General features: G+C 46.9%; 1 long non-coding RNA gene across 1 annotated transcript in view; it reads left to right on the top strand.

Moving 5' to 3' along the window:
• LOC137304310 (uncharacterized) overlaps positions 1-19,137 on the top strand; it is an 83,733-nt gene extending 64,596 nt beyond the window's left edge. Inside the window, exon 2 of the long non-coding RNA XR_010958552.1 lies at positions 18,332-19,137. This is a non-coding gene — a long non-coding RNA (uncharacterized lncRNA). The remainder of the gene's footprint in view (positions 1-18,331) is intronic.
• Positions 19,138-19,596: the final 459 nt, after the last annotated feature.

Here is a 19,596-nt window from a genome sequence, read left to right as displayed (position 1 = left end):
TGTGTGTGTGCGTTTGATGTAGTGTGTGGTGTGTGTGTGTTTGATGTGTGTGGTGTGTGTGTGTTTGATGTGTGTGGTGTGTGTGTGTTTGATGTGTGTGGTGTGTGTGTGCGTTTGATGTGTGGTGTGTGTTTGATGTGTGTGGTGTGTGTGTTTGATGTGTGTGGTGTGTGTGTGTGTGTTTGATGTGTGTGGTGTGTGTGTGTTTGATGTGTGTGGTGTGTGTGTGTTTGATGTGTGTGGTGTGTGTGTGTTTGATGTGTGTGGTGTGTGTGTTTGATGTGTGTGGTGTGTGTGTGTTTGATGTGTGTGGTGTGTGTGTGTTTGGCTGTGTGTGGTGTGTGTGTGTTTGATGTGGTGGTGTGTGTGTGTTTGATGTGTGTGGTGTGTGTGCGTTGATGTGTGTGTGTTGTGTGTGCTTTTGATGTGTGTGGTGTGTGTGTGTTTGATGTGTGTGGTGTGTGTGTGTTTGATGTGTGTGGTGTGTGTGTGTTTGATGTGTGTGGTGTGTGTGTGTTTGATGTGTGTGGGTGTGTGTGTGTTTGATGTGTGTGGTGTGTGTGTTTGCGTGTGTGTGTGTGTGTGTTTGATGTAGTGTGGTGTGTGTGCTGTTTGATGTGTGTGGTGTGTGTGTGTTTGATGTGTGTGGTGTGTGTGTGTTTGATGTGTGTGGTGTGTGTGCGTTTGATGTGTGTGGTGTGTGTGTGCGTTTGATGTGTGTGGTGTGTGTGTGTTTGATGTGTGTGGTGTGTGTGCGTTTGATGTGTGTGTGTGTGTGTGCGTTTGATGTGTGTGTGGTGTGTGTGTGTTTGATGTGTGTGGTGTGTGTGTGTTTGATGTGTGTGGTGTGTGTGTGTTTGATGTGTGTGGTGTGTGTGCGTTTGATGTGTGTGGTGTGTGTGTGTTTGATGTGTGTGGTGTGTGTGTGTTTGATGTGTGTGGTGTGTGTGTGCGTTTGATGTGTGTGGTGTGTGTGTGTTTGATGTGTGTGGTGTGTGTGTGTTTGATGTGTGTGGGTGTGTGTGTGCGTTTGATGTGTGTGGTGTGTGTGTGTTTGATGTGTGTGGTGTGTGTGTGCGTTTGATGTGTGTGGTGTGTGTGTGTGCGTTTGATGTGTGTGGTGTGTGTGTGTTTGATGTGTGTGGTGTGTGTGTGTTTGATGTGTGTGGTGTGTGTGTGTTTGATGTGTGTGGTGTGTGTGTGTTTGATGTGTGTGGTGTGTGTGTGTTTGATGTGTGTGGTGTGTGTGTGCTGTTTGATGTGTGTGGTGTGTGTGCGTTTGATGTGTGTGGTGTGTGTGTGTTTGATGTGTGTGGTGTGTGTGTGTTTGATGTGTGTGGTGTGTGTGTGTTTGATGTGTGTGGTGTGTGTGTGTTTGATGTGTGGGGTGTGTGTGTGTTTGATGTGTGTGGTGTGTGTGTGTTTGATGTGTGTGGTGTGTGTGTGTTTGATGTGTGTGGTGTGTGTGTGCGTTTGATGTGTGTGGTGTGTGTGTGTTTGATGTGTGTGGTGTGTGTGTGTTTGATGTGTGTGGTGTGTGTGTGTTTGATGTGTGTGGTGTGTGTGTGTGTTTGATGTGTGTGGTGTGTGTGTGTTTGATGTGTGTGGTGTGTGTGTGTTTGATGTGTGTGGTGTGTGTGTGTTTGATGTGTGTGGTGTGTGTGTGTTTGATGTGTGTGGTGTGTGTGTGTTTGATGTGTGGGGTGTGTGTGTGTTTGATGTGTGTGGTGTGTGTGCTGTTTGATGTGTGTGGTGTGTGTGTGCGTTTGATGTGTGTGGTGTGTGTGTGTTTGATGTGTGTGGTGTGTGTGCGTTTGATGTGTGTGGTGTGTGTGCGTTTGATGTGTGTGGTGTGTGTGTGTTTGATGTGTGTGGTGTGTGTGTGTTTGATGTGTGTGGTGTGTGTGCGTTTGATGTGTGTGGTGTGTGTGCGTTTGATGTGTGTGGTGTGTGTGTGTTTGATGTGTGTGGTGTGTGTGTGTTTGATGTGTGTGGTGTGTGTGTGTTTGATGTGTGTGGTGTGTGTGTGTTTGATGTGGTGGTGTGTGTGTTTGATGTGTGTGGTGTGTGTGTTTGATGTGTGTGGGTGTGTGTGTCGTTTGATGTGTGGGGTGTGTGTGTGTTTGATGTGTGTGGTGTGTGTGCGTTTGATGTGTGTGGTGTGTGTGTGCGTTTGATGTGTGTGGTGTGTGTGTGTTTGATGTGTGTGGTGTGTGTGTGTTTGATGTGTGTGGTGTGTGTGTGTTTGATGTGTGTGGTGTGTGTGTGTTTGATGTGTGTGGGTGTGTGTGTGTTTGATGTGTGTGGTGTGTGTGTGTTTGATGTGTGTGGTGTGTGTGTGTTTGATGTGTGTGGTGTGTGTGTGTTTGATGTGTGTGGTGTGTGTGTGTTTGATGTGTGTGGTGTGTGTGTGTTTGATGTGTGTGGTGTGTGTGTGTTTGATGTGTGTGGTGTGTGTGTGTTTGATGTGTGTGGTGTGTGTGTGTGTGTTTGATGTGTGTGGTGTGTGTGTGTTTGATGTGTGTGGTGTGTGTGTGTTTGATGTGTGGGGTGTGTGTGTGTTTGATGTGTGGGGTGTGTGTGTGCTTTGATGTGTGTGGTGTGTGTGTGTTTGATGTGTGGGTGTGTGTGTGTTTGATGTGTGTGGTGTGTGTGTGCGTTTGATGTGTGTGGTGTGTGTGTGTTTGATGTGTGGGGTGTGTGTGTGTTTGATGTGTGTGGTGTGTGTGTGTTTGATGTGTGGGGTGTGTGTGTTGATGTGTGGGGTGTGTGTGTGTTTGATGTGTGTGGTGTGTGTGTGTTTGATGTGTGTGGTGTGTGTGTGTTTGATGTGTGTGTGTGTGTGTGTTTGATGTGTGTGGGTGTGTGTGTGTTTGATGTGTGTGGTGTGTGTGTGTTTGATGTGTGGGTGTGTGTGTGTGTTTGATGTGTGGGTGTGTGTGTGTCGTTTGATGTGTGTGGTGTGTGTGTGTTTGATGTGTGTGGTGTGTGTGTGTTTGATGTGTGTGGTGTGTGTGTGCGTTGATGTGTGGTGTGTGTGTGTTTGATGTGTGTGGTGTGTGTGTGTTTGATGTGTGGGGTGTGTGTGTGTTTGATGTGTGGGGTGTGTGTGTGTTTGATGTGTGTGGTGTGTGTGTGTTTGATGTGTGGGGTGTGTGTGTGTTTGATGTGTGGGTGTGTGTGTGTTTGATGTGTGTGGTGTGTGTGTGTTTGATGTGTGGGGTGTGTGTGTGTTTGATGTGTGTGGTGTGTGTGTGTTTGATGTGTGGGTGTGTGTGTGTTTGATGTGTGTGGTGTGTGTGTGTTTGATGTGTGTGGTGTGTGTGTGTTTGATGTGTGGTGTGTGTGTGTTTGATGTGTGGGGTGTGTGTGTGTTGATGTGTGGGGTGTGTGTGTGTTTGATGTGTGGGTGTGTGTGTGTTTGTGTGTGGGTGTGTGTGTGTTTGATGTGTGGGGTGTGTGTGTGTTTGATGTGTGTGGTGTGTGTGTGTTTGATGTGTGTGGTGTGTGTGTGTTTGATGTGTGGGTGTGTGTGTGTTTGATGTGTGGGGTGTGTGTGTGTTTGATGTGTGTGGTGTGTGTGTGTGTTTGATGTGTGTGGTGTGTGTGTGTTTGATGTGTGTGGTGTGTGTGTGTTTGATGTGTGGGGTGTGTGTGTGTTTGATGTGTGTGGTGTGTGTGTGTTTGATGTGTGTGGTGTGTGTGTGTTTGATGTGTGTGGTGTGTGTGTGTTTGATGTGTGGGGTGTGTGTGTGTTTGATGTGTGGGGTGTGTGTGTGTTTGATGTGTGTGGTGTGTGTGTGTTTGATGTGTGTGGTGTGTGTGTGTTTGATGTGTGGGTGTGTGTGTTTGATGTGTGTGGTGTGTGTGTGTTTGATGTGTGGTGTGTGTGTGTTTGATGTGTGGGTGTGTGTGTGTTTGATGTGTGGGTGTGTGTGTGTTTGATGTGTGGTGTGTGTGTGTTTGATGTGTGTGGTGTGTGTGTGTTTGATGTGTGTGGTGTGTGTGTGTTTGATGTGTGTGGTGTGTGTGTGTTGATGTGTGGGGTGTGTGTGTGTTTGATGTGTGGGGTGTGTGTGTGTTTGATGTGTGGGGTTTGTGTGTTTGATGTGTGGTGTGTGTGTTGATGTGTGGGGTGTGTGTGTGTTTGATGTGTGGGGTGTGTGTGTGTTGAGGTGTGTGGGTGTGTGTGTGTTGATGTGTGGGGTGTGTGTGTGTTTGATGTGTGGGGTGTGTGTGTGTTTGATGTGTGGGGTGTGTGTGTGTGTGTGGTTGATGTGTGTGGTGTGTGTGTGTTTGATGTGTGTGGTGTGTGTGTGTTTGATGTGTGGGGTGTGTGTGTGTTTGATGTGTGGGGTGTGTGTGTGTTTGATGTGTGGTGTGTGTGTGTGTTTGATGTGTGTGGTGTGTGTGTGTTGATGTGTGTGGTGTGTGTGTGTTTGATGTGTGGGGTGTGTGTGTGTTTGATGTGTGGGGTGTGTGTGTGTTTGATGTGTGGGTGTGTGTGTGTTTGATGTGTGGGGTGTGTGTGTGTTTGATGTGTGGGTGTGTGTGTGTTTGATGTGTGGGTGTGTGTGTGTTTGATGTGTGGGTGTGTGTGTGTTTGATGTGTGGGTGTGTGTGTGTTTGATGTGTGGGGTGTGTGTGTGTTTGATGTGTGGGTGTGTGTGTGTTTGATGTGTGTGGTGTGTGTGTGTTTGATGTGTGGGGTGTGTGTGTGTTTGATGTGTGGGGTGTGTGTGTGTTTGATGTGTGTGGGTGTGTGTGTGTTTGATGTGTGTGGTGTGGTGTGTTTGTGTGTGGTGTGTGTGTGTTGATGTGTGGGTGTGTGTGTGTTTGATGTGTGGGTGTGTGTGTGTTTGATGTGTGGGGTGTGTGTGTGTTTGATGTGTGTGGTGTGTGTGTGTTTGATGTGTGTGGTGTGTGTGTGTTTGATGTGTGTGGTGTGTGTGTGTTGATGTGTGGGGTGTGTGTGTGTTTGATGTGTGTGGTGTGTGTGTGTTTGATGTGTGTGGTGTGTGTGGTGTTTGATGTGTGTGGTGTGTGTGTGTTTGATGTGTGTGGTGTGTGTGTGTTTGATGTGTGGGGTGTGTGTGTTTGATGTGTGGGGTGTGTGTGTGTTTGATGTGTGGTGTGTGTGTGTTTGATGTGTGGGGTGTGTGTGTGTGTTTGATGTGTGTGGTGTGTGTGTGTTTGATGTGTGTGGTGTGTGTGTGTGGTGTGTGGTGTGTGTGTGTGTGGGTGTGTGTGTGTTGATGTGTGTGGTGTGTGTGTGTTGTGTGTGGGTGTGTGTGTGTTTGATGTGTGGTGGTGTGTGTGTGTGGTGTGGGTGTGTGTTTGATGTGTGTGGTGTGTGTGTGTGTGTGTGTGGGTGTGGTGGGTGTGTGTGTGGGGTGTGTGGTGTTGATGTGTGGGTGTGTGTGTGTGTGGTGGGGTGTGTGTGTGTTGATGTGTGGGGTGTGTGTGTGTTTGGTGTGGGTGGTGTGTGTGTGTGTGTGTGGGGTGTGGTGTGTTTGATGTGTGTGGGTGTGTGTGTGTGGTGTGGGTGTGGTGGTGTGTGTGGTTGGGTGTGGGGTGGGTGTGTGTTGTGTGTGGGGTGTGGTGGTGTGTGTGTGGGGTGTGTGTGTGTTGTGTGTGGGGTGTGGTGTGTGGTGTGTGGGGTGTGTGGTGTGTGTGATGTGTGGGGTGTGAGTGTGTTTGATGTGTGGGGTGTGTGTGTGTTTGATGTGTGGTGGTGTGTGTGTGTGTGTGGTGTGTGTGTGTTTGATGTGTGGTGTGTGTGTTGATGTGTGTGGTGTGTGTGTTTGATGTGTGGTGTGTGTGTGTTGATGTGTGTGGTGTGTGTGTGTTTGATGTGTGTGGTGTGTGTGTGTTTGATGTGTGTGGTGTGTGTGTGTGTTGATGTGTGTGGTGTGTGTGTGGTTTGATGTGTGGTGTGTGTGTGTGATGTGTGTGGTGTGTGTGTGTTGATGTGTGTGGTGTGTGTGTGTGTTTGATGTGTGTGGTGTGTGTGTGTTTGATGTGTGTGGTGTGTGTGTGTTTGATGTGTGTGGTGTGTGTGTGTTTGATGTGGTGGTGTGTGTGTGTTTGATGTGTGTGGTGTGTGTGTGTGTTTGATGTGTGTGGGTGTGTGTGTGTTTGATGTGTGTGGTGTGTGTGTGTGTGATGTGTGTGGTGTGTGTGTGTTTGATGTGGTGGTGTGTGTGTGTGTTTGATGTGTGTGGTGTGTGTGTGTGTTGATGTGGTGGTGTGTGTGTTTGATGTGTGTGTGGTGTGTGTGTGTGTTTGATGTGTGTGGTGTGGGTGTGTGTTTGATGTGTGTGGTGTGTGTGTGTGTGATGTGGTGTGGTGTGTGTGTGTTGATGTGTGTGGTGTGTGTGTGTGGTGTGTGTGTGGTTGATGTGTGTGGTGTGTGTGGTGGTGTGTGGTGTGTTGGGGTGTGTGTGGTGTGTGGTGTGTGTGTGGTGTGGGTGTGTTTGATGTGTGTGGTGTGTGTGTGTTTGTGTGTGGGTGTGTGTGTGTGGTGTGTGTGTGTTTGATGTGTGTGGTGTGTGTGTGTTTGATGTGTGTGGTGTGTGTGTGTGGTGTGTGTGTGTTTGATGTGTGTGGTGTGTGTGTGTGTGTGGGTGTGTGTGTGTTTGATGTGTGTGGTGTGTGTGTGTTTGATGTGTGTGGTGTGTGTGTGTGGTGTGTGTGTGTGATGTGTGTGGTGATGTGTGTGGTGTGTGTGTGTTTGATGTGTGTGGTGTGTGTGTGTTTGATGTGTGTGGTGTGTGTGTGTGTGTTGAGTGTGTGTTTGTGTGTGTGTGTTTGATGTGTGTGGTGGTGTGTGTGTGGTGTGTGTGTGTGTTTGATGTGTGTGGTGTGTGTGTGTGTGATGTGTGTGGTGTGTGTGTGTGGTGTGTGTGTGTTTGATGTGTGTGGTGTGTGTGTGTGGTGTGTGTGTGTTGATGTGTGTGGTGTGTGTGTGTGGTGTGTGGGTGTTTGATGTGTGTGGTGTGGTGTGTGTTTGATGTGTGTGGTGTGGTGTGGTTTGATGTGTGGTGTGTGTGTGTTTGATGTGTGTGGTGTGTGTGTGTGTGGTGTGTGTGTGTTTGATGTGTGTGTGTGTGTGTTTGATGTGTGTGGTGGTGTGTGTGTTTGATGTGTGTGGTGTGTGTGTGTTTGATGTGTGTGGTGTGTGTGTGTTGATGTGTGGTGTGGTGTGTGTGTGTGATGTGTGTGGTGTGTGTGTGTTTGATGTGTGTGGTGTGTGTGTGTTGATGTGTGTGGTGTGTGTGTGTGGTGTGTGTGTGTTGATGTGTGTGGTGTGTGTGTGTTGATGTGTGTGGTGTGTGTGTGTTTGATGTGTGTGGTGTGTGTGTGTTTGATGTGTGTGGTGTGTGTGTGGTGTGTGTGTGTTTGATGTGTGTGGTGTGGTGTGTTTGATGTGTGTGGTGTGTGGTGTGATGTGTGTGGTGTGTGTGTGTGGTGTGTGTGTGTTTGATGTGTTGTGGGTGTGTGTGTGTTTGATGTGTGTGGTGTGTGTGTGTTTGATGTGTGTGGTGTGAGTGTGTTTGATGTGTGGGGTGTGTGTGTGTGTTTGATGTGTGTGGTGTGTGTGTGTTTGGCGTGTGGGGTGTGTGTGTGTTGATGTGTGTGTGGTGTGTGTGTGTTTGATGTGTGTGGTGTGTGTGTGTTTGGCATGTGGGGTGTGTGTGGGTTTGATGTGTGTGGTGTGTGTGTGTTTGTGTGTGGGGTGTGTGTGTGGTTTGATGTGTGGGGTGTGTGGGTTGGTGTGTGGTGTGTGTGTGTTGATGTGTGTGGTGTGAGTGTGTTTGATGTGTGGGGTGTGTGTGTGTGTTTGGGGTGTGGTGGTGTGTGTGTGTTTGGGTGTGGGGGTGTGTGTGTGTTTGATGTGTGTGTGGGGTGTGTGTGTGTTGATGTGTGTGGTGTGTGTGTGTTGGATGTGGGGTGTGTGTGTGTTTGATGTGTGTGTGGTGTGTGTGTTTGATGTGTGTGGTGTGTGTGTGTTTGATGTGTGTGTGGTGTGTGTGTGTTTGATGTGTGGTGTGTGTGTGTGTTTGATGTGTGGGGTGTGTGTGTGTTTGATGTGTGTGTGGTGTGTGTGTGTGTTGATGTGTGTGGTGTGTGTGTGTTTGATGTGTGTGTGGTGTGTGTGTGTTTGATGTGTGGTGTGTGTGTGTTTGATGTGTGGGGTGTGTGTGCGTTTGATGTGTGTGGTGTGTGTGTGTTTGATGGTGGGGGTGTGTGTGTGTTTGATGTGTGTGTGGTGTGTGTGTGTGTTTGATGTGTGTGGTGTGTGTGTGTTTGATGTGTGTGGTGTGTGTGTGTTTGATGTGTGGTGTGTGTGTGTTTGATGTGTGGGGTGTGTGTGCGTTTGATGTGTGTGGTGTGTGTGTGTTTGGCGTGTGGGGTGTGTGTGTGTTTGATGTGTGTGGTGTGTGTGTGTGTGTTTGATGTGTGTGGTGTGTGTGTGTTTGATGTGTGGGGTGTGTGTGTGTTTGGCGTGTGGGGTGTGTGTGTGTTTGATGTGTGTGGGGTGTGTGTGTGTTTGATGTGTGTGGGGTGTGTGTGTGTTTGATGTGTGTGGTGTGTGTGTGTTTGGCATGTGGGGTGTGTGTGTGTTTGATGTGTGTGTGGTGTGTGTGTTTGATGTGTGTGGTGTGTGTGTGTTTGATGTGTGTGTGGTGTGTGTGTGTTTGATGTGTGGTGTGTGTGTGTGTTTGATGTGTGGGGTGTGTGTGTGTTTGATGTGTGTGTGGTGTGTGTGTGTGTTTGATGTGTGTGGTGTGTGTGTGTTTGATGTGTGTGTGGTGTGTGTGTGTTTGATGTGTGGTGTGTGTGTGTTTGATGTGTGGGGTGTGTGTGCGTTTGATGTGTGTGGTGTGTGTGTGTTTGGCGTGTGGGGTGTGTGTGTGTTTGATGTGTGTGGTGTGTGTGTGTGTGTTTGATGTGTGTGGTGTGTGTGTGTTTGATGTGTGGGGTGTGTGTGTGTTTGATGTGTGGGGTGTGTGTGTGCGTTTGATGTGTGTGGTGTGTGTGTGTTTGGCGTGTGGGGTGTGTGTGTGTTTGATGTGTGTGGTGTGTGTGTGTGTTTGATGTGTGGGGTGTGAGTGTGTTTGATGTGTGGGGTGTGTGTGTGTTTGATGTGTGTGGTGTGTGTGTGTGTTTGATGTGTGTGGTGTGTGTGTGTTTGATGTGTGGGGTGTGAGTGTGTTTGATGTGTGGGGTGTGAGTGTGTTTGATGTGTGGGGTGTGAGTGTGTTTGATGTGTGGGGTGTGTGTGTGTTTGATGTGTGTGGTGTGTGTGTGTGTTTGATGTGTGTGGTGTGTGTGTGTTTGATGTGTGTGGTGTGTGTGTGTGTTTGATGTGTGTGGTGTGTGTGTTTGATGTGTGTGGTGTGTGTGTGTTTGATGTGTGGGGTGTGTGTGTGTTTGATGTGTGTGGTGTGTGTGTGTGTTTGATGTGTGTGGTGTGTGTGTGTGTTTGATGTGTGTGGTGTGTGTGTGTGTTTGATGTGTGTGGTGTGTGTGTGTGTTTGATGTGTGTGGTGTGTGTGTGTGTTTGATGTGTGTGGTGTGTGTGTGTGTTTGATGTGTGTGGTGTGTGTGTGTTTGATGTGTGTGGTGTGTGTGTGTTTGATGTGTGGGGTGTGTGTGTGTTTGATGTGTGTGCGTTTGATGTGTGTGGTGTGTGTGTGTTTGATGTGTGTGGTGTGTGTGTGTTTGATGTGTGTGGTGTGTGTGTGTTTGATGTGTGGTGTGTGTGTGTTTGATGTGTGGGGTGTGTGTGTGTTTGATGTTTGCGTGTGTGGTGTGTGTGTTTGATGTGTGTGTATTTGATGCGTGTGTGGTGTGTGTGTGTGTGTGTTTGATGTGTGTGTGAGTGTGTTTGATGTGTGTGGTGTGTGTGTGTTTGATGTGTGGGGTGTGTGTGTGTTTGATGTGTGTGTGAGTGTTCGATGCGTGTTTGTGTGTGTTTGATGTGTCTGTGTGGTGTGTGTGTGGATTGTTTTGTACAAGATCCTCTCAGTGCTACTGGCGTTAAACTGGAGTTAATTCTATGCTGTGACGTGTGTGTTGACTTTGTGCCAAAATTAGCAATAGCACCAGAACAGGGGATTATCAAGCCCCCAGTCTGTACCCCCTGCTGGGCAACACAAAGCCAATAATTCCCTAATATAATTACACTGTAATTATTCTATCATTATTGCTACAACAGTAAATGTGTATATAATTATAACGGATTCAACAGATATTGTTGATAACTTCCGAACTCCCAGTGTTATTATTCATCGATTTGAAATTAAAGTTTTTCACCACAGTGAATTGTTACTTGGCAGCTTCTATGCTCCTGGGAAAACAAGAACATTTCTAGAACAAATCTATGCGCTGAGTGATGTGCCTTTCCTTTGAGAAGGCCATCCTTACCCAAACACTCTCACAGAGGGAGTCAAAGGCACTTGTGCACGAATGCATCGGTGATCCAACTCGCCTGATGGCCCAATCACACAAAGTCACAAAGGCCCTAGTTCCAGTTCTGGGTCCACAGTGAGTTGCCTGGTCTGCGGTAATAGGCCTGAGTGCTCTTGGGATAGGGAGAGCAGGGGAGAGCGAGCCAGAGTTCTCGCCTCTAATCTCTCTCTTGAAAAATTGTTTCCACCGGTCGTCACATCAAGAGGGCATAAAGAAGAAAAGACCTCGCATTTGTATAGAACCTGTCACATCCTCAGGACATCCCAAAGTGTGTTGCAATCGATGGATTGCTCTTTCGAAGTCCAGTCACTGTGGTTATGTAGACCAACAAGGCAGCCAATTTGCACACAGCAAGGTCCCACAAACAGCAAACAAATGAATGACCAGGTACCCTGTTTATGGTAGTGTTGATTGAGTGAGGAATGTTGACCGGGACATTGGGAGAGCTCCCTGCTGTTCAAATAGTGCCATGGGATCTTGTACACCCACCAGAATAAGTGGAGAGGGTCCCAGTTTAATGTCTCTTCCAATATCCAGGCTTGGGCTGATATGTGGCAAGTAACATTCGCGCCAGACAAGTGCCAGGCAATGATCATCTCCAACAAGAGAAAGTCTAACCACCTCCACTTGACATTCAACGGCATTACCATCGCCGAATCCATCAACATCCTGGGGATCACCATTGACCAGAAACTTAACTGGACCAGCCATATAAATACTGTGGCTACAAGAGCAGGTCAGAGGCTGGGTATTCTGCAGCGAGTGACTCACCTCCTGACTCCCCAAAGCCTTTCCACCATCTACAAGGCACAAGTCAGTAGTGTGATGGAATACTCTCCACTTGCCTGGATGAGTGCAGCTCCAACAATACTCAAGAAGCTCGACACCATCCAGGACAAAGCAGCCCGCTTGATTGGCACCCCATCCACCACCCTAAACATTCATTCCCTTCACCACCGGCGCACAGTGGCTGCAGTGTGTACCATCCACAGGATGCATTGCAGCAACTCACAAAGGCTTCTTCGACAGCACCTCCCAAACCCGCGACCTCTACCACCTAAAAGGACAAGAGCAGCAGGCACATGGGAACAACACCACCTGCATGTTCCCCTCCAAGTCACACACAATCCCGACTTGGAAATATATCGCCGTTCCTTCATCGTCGCTGGGTCATAATCCTGGGACTCCCTTCCTAACAGCACTGTGGGAGAACCTTCACCACACGGACTGCAGCGGTTCAAGAAGGCGGCTCACCACCACCTTCTCAAGGGCAATTAGGGATGGGCAATAAATGCCGGCCTTGCCAGCGATGCCCACATCCCATGAACGAATAATAAAAAAAATTACTGTGCCTCTAACAATGCAGCACGCCCTCCGGAACTGAATTGTCAATCAAGATTTCATACTTAATGCATGAATGTACAACTTTCTTATTCAGAAGTTGGAATGCTACCAATAGAATCAAGCTGGTTAAGGGTAGACTGAGGATTATCACTAGAAAACTGACGGGGGAAGTTAGGAGAGATGTATTCACACAGGGTTTTTAGAATATGGACTGCGTTATCACAAGCCCTTATTGAGGCAGAGATTGTAACATCATTTAAGTGAAAATTCGATAAGCATTTGAAAAGGAAGAATGTAGAAGGATACAGAGTAAGGCAGGAAAATCAGATTAGAGTGGACAGCCTGAATTGAATAGCTAGCACTAGCACAGGCGCAATGGGCCAAATGGCCTCTTTCAGCACTGTAATCTCTCCGATTCTTGGGCAAAGGATCGGGCTTTGCTGTGGTACCTTCCAGAATAACACCTCAAAAGCATTTCATGCCCTCGAACTACTCTTTGAAGCACAGTGACATCAGCAAACGGCCCGCCCGAGGTGAAATCGCCCAGCTGCGCCTCCTCGCCCAGGCTGGCGTGCGAGGTGGGCCCGAGTGCTGGCATGTTGCGGGCAACTACAGAACGGCAGCATGAGAGGAGAGGGCGAGGGGAAGAAATTAAACAGGTAAATTCCGTCGTGCAGCCTCACAACGAGAGCCTGGTAATGGGCTCCTCTCGAGGAACAGTCGAAAAAGCCAAGTTGAAAATATATTTATAACTTGATAGGGTCGGTGAGTCACAGTTCTGAAACTTTAGACCGGTCCCTTGACAAATTATTAAAATGTAGTTTTTTTTTTAACAAGCATTATGAGGACTCAACAGAACAGGAAATTAGGCCCAGTCCCCACCGCTGAATAAATTATGCAAATGAGGGCCTGTTAAATAACACAAATTTATTCAAAAGTCTGTGCCCAACACGAGTGATGTAAGATAGATTGCTGGATTGTGAAGTCTTTTGGAGTCGGCTCCAGATGGTTGGACTGCTTCTTCAAGGACAAGAGAAAGTGCCACATGGCTCAATGAGTAAGTGCTCAGCCCAATGTGGTATTGAGCCAAAAAATAGAAGGCAGTGGAAATTATGCTGTAGGTATATAAAGCTCTGGTTAGACTGCATCTGGAGTACTGGGCACCACATCTCAGGAAGGATACACTGGCCTTGGAGGGGGTGCAGGTGCAGATTCACCAGAATGATACCGGGGCTAAAAGGGTTAAATTATGAGGCCAGGTTGCATAGACGAGGCTTGTGTTCCCTTGAGTGTAGAAGATTAACAGGTGATCTAATTGAGGTGTTTAAGATGATTAAAGGATTTGATAGGGTAGATAGAGAGAAACTATTTCCTCTGGTGGGGGGAGTCCAGAACAAGGGGGCAGAACCTTAAAATTAGAGCTCGGCCGTTCAGGGGTGATATCAGGAAGCACTTCTTCACACAAAGGGGAGTGGGAATCTGGAACTCTCTCCCCCAAAAAGCTGTTGAGGCTGGGGGTCAATTGAAAATTTCAAAACTGATTTTTGTCAGGTAAAGTTATCAAGGGACATGGAGCAAAGGCAGGTAAATGGGGTTGAGATACAGATCAGCCATGATCTAATTAAATGGCGGCATAGGTTCGAGGGGCTGAATGGCCGACTCCTGTTCCTATGTTTTTAACAAATGAGGAAAGGTTCTGGGTTCAGTACTTGGTCTGTTTTGCGCTGGTTGGTTCCAGTCAAGGTGGTAGGGTCACTACAATTGGACTTGGTCTTTCCAATTGGAGAACAAATAAGATTATTTAGGAAAAGGCCACTTGGCCCAACAAGCCTGGCCCTTTTTGATAGATTATGAGATCACAAGACACACATACAAGAAATGGATTGTTTGACCCATTTTAGCTCAACCAACATCACCAGAACAGTTTAATTGGTCATCCATCTCCTTGCTGTTTGTGGGACCTTGATGTGCAAAATTTTGTTTATGCGTTTCCCTACATTGTTCTTATTCGGTAGCCCCAGTTGGAAAATGCATGTGTGGGGTTATCAATAAAAGATAATACAAGACTTGGTCTATAGTGTCTGCACATACTCACTGTTTGAACTCACCACCTTCAGGACAGGGGCACCTAAAGGAAATACATCTATTAAGGAAACAATAGGTACTTGAATGCAGGTCATCATGTCACATAACGTCACATGAAGCGTCCCTTCCTTCAGCTCGTTGGAAAATATAACTGTGGGTTGACACAGGATACAGCAGAGGACCACCAGGTTCCTTCATCTGCTCTGCCATCAGAAGTGGTACAATCAGCCCCTCACTGGGGTAAGTGCTGCACAGAGAGCTTTTTTTGCCCCTCTATTAAGAAGATAAGATTATTTAGGAAAAGGCCACTTGGCCCAACAAGCCTGGCCCTTTTTGCTAGATTATGAGATCACAAGACACACATACAAGAAAGGGATTGTTTGACCCATTTTTGCTCAACCAACATCACCAGAACAGTTTAATTGGTCATCCATCTCCTTGCTGTTTGTGGGACCTTGATGTGCAAAAATTTGTTACAGTGACTACACTTCAAAAGTAATTAATTGGTTGTGAAGTGCTTTGAGACGTCCCGATGGTGTGAAAGGCTCTATATAAATGCAAGTTCTTTCTTTCTTTTCTCATCCAAAACTGATCTCCTCATCAGGAAATCAAATGCTGGTCTCCAACAGGACAAGGAGGGAAAGTCACCATTATATTGTAAGAAAGACATCAACTCCATCGACCCAACTTCTCACCAGACCCCCAATCCCTTCTCTGTCCTTTGAACCCATTTCTACTGTCTGCTTCAATTACCCTTCTAGTAATTTTTCCGTAACTATTGCCCATCGATCGAAAGCCCTTTGCTGCATGTCATGCTCCGAACTTACTCATTTTTAACTCAAGTCCTGTAATTGAAACCCTTCACCGCAGTGAATTGGTTCCTTTCGTAATCTTGAAAACTCCAATTAGATCACCTCACAGCCTTCTCTTTTCCAAATAAGTTTCTCAGCACTGTTGTGACAATAAAGCCTTGAATTTGCCCTAACCTTAACCTTTATCTTAAACCTGAACATAGCCCCATCCCTAACCATAACCTATTTTGTTCCCTACGAAACTTTTCTATTGTTTTTTTTATTCGTTCATGGGATGTGGACGTCGCTGGCGAGGCCGGTATTTATTGCCCATCCCTAATTGCCCTTGAGAAGGTGGTGGTGAGCCGCCTTCTTGAACCACTGCAGTCCGTGTGGTGACGGTTCTCCCACAGTGCTGTTAGGAAGGGAGTTCCAGGATTTTGACCCAGCGACGATGAAGGAACGGTGATATATTTCCAAGTCGGGATGGTGTGTGACTTGGAGGGGAACGTGAAGTTGGTGTTGTTCCCGTGTGCCTGCTGCCCTTGTCCTTCTAGGTGGTAGAGGTCGCAGGTTTGGGAGGTGCTTTCGAAGAAGCCTTGGCGAGTTGCTGCAGTGCATCCTGTGGATGGTACACACTGTTGTGTCACAGTTCAGCACACACTGGGAGGACACATGCATGTTGTTATCTGTAAAATGGAATTGGACAGAAAAGGTTTGGTCATTTGTTATGTGTGTGCCAACAGAAAAGTAAATAGAAGTTAACCCTTAGATTAGATTGGTAAGCATGCTTGTGAATTGTGATGCTATTCTCGCCTGTGACTTAAACTGTGAACTAAATTCTTTCTCAGGAAGGTTAGTCTTGCAATAATTTTCCTGATGACATATAATCTGACCCAAGTTGGTGCTTGAGGCAAATTTGTCACTGAGGAAAGATTGATGCCAAATTGTAGGTGCTACTTTCATCTGGATCCCCCTGGTACTCGGCACTCCTCTTATTCTAAGCTCTCCTCTTGACCCAGGCTCCCTCCTTCACTTCTCCCTGTTCAACCCGAAAGTCACTTCAGTCCCTCTGCACACGGCCACTTGTCATTTTTGTAGCGAAGCCCACAAGAGCGGGGACTGAAGACTGAACCACAAAAAGGCCATCAGCGAACCGGAGATCAACCAAACGAACTGCCACTTACAACAGCTACAATTACCCCGAAAATATCCATTCAGAGATTTTGAAAAAAAAAATGATTAGCACAGAAATGTGAAAAGCTGGCAAAGGTCTTTCTTTTTATTGTGCTATAAGAGTTTCAATTTTTTTTATAGAAAGGCATCCAGGAGGGTTTCTCTACACCATTTATTTTGCCTTATCAGTTTTTTATGCCAGGGATCATCTTTCCTCTTATAGTCTGTGCAAGGGGCTCAGTTCCACTGGCACCAATGGGCTCCAGGATCTTGCTGAGTGTCCAGTCTTCATATATCAGCTTGACACAACTTTCAACAGGCTCTTCATCTGTGTGGTACCATTACAGCCAAGATCGGTCCTGTCTTCGTTCAAAATCCAAGTACACCCAACTTCCAGGAAGGGTCAGCAGATAGCAATCAGAATGCCTTATCCCTAACCCTAGTCTTAACCCTAATCCTAACCCTAACCCAGTCTTAACCCTAATCCTAACCCTAACACAGCCTTAACCCTAATCCTAACCCTAACACAGCCTTAACCCTAATCCTAACCCTAACCCGAGCCCTAGCCCTAACTCCAGTCTTAACCCTAGCCCTAGCCCTAACTCCAGCCTTAACCCTAATCCTAACCCTAGCCCTAATCCTTAACCCTGACCCTAGCATTTTATACTTAACACACCCCAGAGATGGACGACCAAGTCCCTCTAGGTTACTGTATTTTAGTGGTTACTGTATTGGACCAGAGGTCATGAGTTCAAATCCCATTGTCGCAAATCCTAAAATTGAATTCAGTAAATTTGTTAATTGGTGGGCTGCCGCCATAAAAAATGACGTGAAAGCTACTAAATTGTTACGAAAACCCGACTGGGTCACTGATACCCTTCAGCAAAGGGATCCTCCCACCCCCTCCTTGGGGTCTGGCCTACGCGTGACTCTTGTCCCACACTACGTGCTGAACTCTCAATGCCCTCTGAAGCAGCCCAGTGAGCTTCTCTGTTGTAGAAACAATGGCTCAAAGGAAAAGGCCCACCATCATCTTCTTGGGCAACCAGGGGTGGAAGTGAAAGCAACAAATAATCGATCGCCCAACAAAAACAACAATTTTCATTTATATAGCGCCTTTAATGGAGTAAAACATCCCAAGGCGCTTCACAGGAGCGTTATCAAACAATTACTGACACTGAGCCACATAAGGAGATATTAGGACAGGCGACCAAAAGCTTGGTCAAAGAGGTAGGTTTTAAGGAGCATCTTAAAGGAGGAGAGAGAGGTGGAGATTTAGGGAGGGAATTCCAGAGCTTAGGGCCTAGGCAGCTGAAGGCACGGCCGCCAATGGTGGGGCTAAGGAAATCAGGCCAGAATTAGAGGAATGTAGAGATCTCGGAGGGATGTAGGGCTGGAGGAGGTCACAGTGATAGGGAGGGGCGAGGCCATGGAGGGATTTGAACACAAGGATTCAAATTAGTTGAAGCAGAAAATTTTTGATGCAGGAAGTGATTGGGAGCATTTTGCAGTTGCAAGCTTGTAACTTGTAAATCAGCAAAGGCATGTTCCCATCCAGAAAGCTGTGGTCAATGAGTGCTGTGATCCAACACTGGATTGACGCCGATTTATTTTTGCAACATCAGATTAAAATGGTGCTTACGATGTGATTCATTAAGAAGGTAACAGCCAGTACCCGAGAGACGAGGGACAAAAGCACTTACGGAAGAGAAAGTGGCTCAGAAAACTGCTGGGAACAGTTAGGAAAATTATTTTCTAACGCTGTGCGTAGTCAGTGCAGTGAAGAGCAGAGAAAAAGGTCAGAACTAATGTAAAGGACTCAGAACAAACAGAGTTTCAGGCAATGATGCATTCCAAATGTGTGAGCATTACCTTGATACCAAGAGACTAGTGTTCTGGTTAGTGTTCCTTGTTTTCTTTTACTGCATTATGCTTTATAATAAAGGAAAATGACAACTAAAATTCATACCACCGAGCTCATAGATTCTGTATCCAGAAATAGCAGCAAGAGGCCTTCAATTTAAAGGGACACTGTCTTCAGGAAAAAGTGTTGGGCACAGCAATTCTCTCACTCTCCTGTAATTCTTCCCCTCCCTCCCTTCCTTCCTTCCTTCCTTCCTTCTCCTCAGCAGCCTTCGCTCAGTAGTAGCACTCTTGCTTCTGAGTTAGAAGGTCATGGGTTCAAGCCCTACTCGAGCACGTAATCTCGGCTGACACCCCAGTACTGTACTGAGGAAGTGCTGCACTGTCAGAGGTGCCGTCTTTCCCTTTTGTTCTTTATCCTGCTCCTCCTCACCCGCTTTTCCCCGGCTCTGCACTTGCTTAAAAACTGTCCGTCTCGAACATCTTCCAGTTCCGACGAAAGGTCATCGACCCGAAACGTTAACTCTGTTTCTCTCTCCACAGATGCTGCCTGACCCGCTGAGTGTTTCCAGCATTTTCTCTTTCTATTTCAGATTTCCAGCATCCGCAGCTTTTGTGTGAGTGAAAAGAGGTGGCTGATAGGGGTCGTGACCTCTGCTGGGATCAGGCTGTCAGACGACTTAACCGTCAATGGGAGAAACTGGGAAACAAAGGCTTAAATCCAGTTTATCAACACCGATGAACTCTTTCTATTGCATCTTATAGCTTCATTAATTTGTGCCCAGGGCGACTGAGTGAATCTCCTGTATAATCCAGAAAAAGCAGCAGGTTGAATTAACTAAGGAAAATAGACATTACTGGAGCAGTGGAGAGTGAAGGAGCCAAGACTCAAATTACTGTGCGTGTTAACCCTTTCATGCTTGCAACAATGTGAGTTTCTTTAATCCCCTCCTGGTCCCACAGCTCCCAGCCGTGACACTCTCGCCTCTGAATTAGAAGGTTGTGGGGTCGAGTCCCACTCCAGGGACTTAAGCACAAAATCTAGGCTGACCCTCCAGTGCTGTACCGAGGGAGTGCTGCACTGTCGGAGGTGCCGTTTCTCAGTTGAGACATTAGACCGAGGCCCCGTCCGCCCTCTCAGGTGGACGCAATAGATGCCATGGTGCTATTTTGAAGAAGAGGAGGGGAGATCGCCCCGGTGTCCTGGCCGATATTCATCCCTCATCCAAAAGAACAGATTATCTGGTCATTATCACATTGCTGTTTGTGGGGACCATGCACAAAATGGCCGCTGTGTTTCCTGCATTCCTACAGTGTACACTGACTGTCCCGTCACTGACTGCGTGTAAGACAGGACTAACTGAGTCCATTAATAATAACCTTGGTCTACAATGTACAATGTACAAGAACTGTTTAGTCCTTTCCGTTGATGACGTCCTTTTCTTTTGTGACCAGTTTCCTGTTGAACAGCTGTGGGCCCCGATATGGTTCATAAGCCTAAATATTTGCCAAAAGGATATTAGGGATTATCTAAACACATTATTGATGCAGCACAGGTACTAATAATGCGATGTGTAATGGAAGAGAAATCCAGGAGGGATAAGTAAGGTAAATTTAAAAAGGGAATCTTTCCATTAAGATATGGTTAGAAAATAATTGAACCATCGAAAACCACTTCTGAAAGGAACTCTCGCTGCGGCCTCCTGTCTAAAGAAGAGGAAGGTCCCACTGAAAGGGACTCGGACCCCTTTGAAAGATGGAGTCTCCCCGATTGGGACCACTTGTTACTATAACATCGATCCTTTTAAAAATGAGGCAGTGACGGAAGGATTATCAGTGATTTTCCTTCTGTCTATTT

The sequence above is a fragment of the Heptranchias perlo genome, chromosome 37 (genome assembly GCF_035084215.1).
Source record: "Heptranchias perlo isolate sHepPer1 chromosome 37, sHepPer1.hap1, whole genome shotgun sequence".
NCBI classification, from domain to species: Eukaryota; Metazoa; Chordata; class Chondrichthyes; order Hexanchiformes; family Hexanchidae; genus Heptranchias; species Heptranchias perlo.
The sequence above is the reverse complement of the archived record's forward strand: the minus strand, read 5'-3'. Positions and strand labels throughout refer to the sequence as shown.